Below are 985 nucleotides of genomic sequence, written 5' to 3' on the forward strand. Positions count from 1 at the left end.
TCAAAGTTCCTGCTCAACCATGGTTGGCTTCGCTTGGAAGCATGGAGGAAGTGATTCCTCTGTGTTGATCCTCCTCTTTGTAGACTGGACATTGATTCAAGTCTATCTGGTGCAGTCTCCTCAGCCAACTTGATCAAAAGGACAGGTGACTCACCACAATTGCAGGACATTTTGAGAGATGCTCATAGTCCACTGGAACTAGTCAACTGGGGGGAGGGGCAAGGAGCAAAAACTGTCCTTTATGTCCCTCTGACCAAATAGTATAGGCCTCAAAGTATGTCTGTTAAACATCCAAGGTTAGTTCCACCAGTCTGGTACTTTTAATTACTGTATGTCATGTAGATAAGTCTTGGGCAAAGACCAATTATTCTCAGATAAACTTTACCTAGACATAATATTTCTTGATCTGCTATGTATAATTTGTCAGTAGGTTATAGGAGTAATATGGTTCCCTCTGGTTTTCAAAACAAGCTAGGCATTATTTATCTCTTGCATTTTCTCACCCCTCCACCATAGTTTCCCACTTAAGGTGCCCCCATTTGCCCCCTTTATCCCTTAATAATACCCTTCTCCTATGGTCCTACCTCTCTTGAGCTCCTTCTTTCCCATTATCCCCTAGGTTCCTTGTATACCCTTCCCTCCCACATCCATTAAACTAACCCAAATTTTTTTTTGATGTAGGATGCATCTCTTTCAAAATTGGCTGTAAATTTGTAGGTTTACAGTTGAATTATTACAGTTACACAATATTGTACTCAGTATAAACCTATAAGACATAAATTAAATGACGTTTTAACCTTTAAAAAAGATCTCCATTTCATTATTAAAATACACAGTTTCATACAGAAAAATTCTTTTTCAATGCAATTGACATTGGATGTTTGCACATGCATTTCTAATCTCTAAATATCTGATTATTACTAGTCACAGTTGGTTACTTTCTGAGCTTCTAGGCATCTGAGCATGGATATAAAGTCATCAGGTA

This window comes from Nannospalax galili, unplaced genomic scaffold (assembly GCF_000622305.1).
Source record: "Nannospalax galili isolate Female #2095 unplaced genomic scaffold, S.galili_v1.0 scaffold168, whole genome shotgun sequence".
Taxonomy (NCBI): domain Eukaryota; kingdom Metazoa; phylum Chordata; class Mammalia; order Rodentia; family Spalacidae; genus Nannospalax; species Nannospalax galili.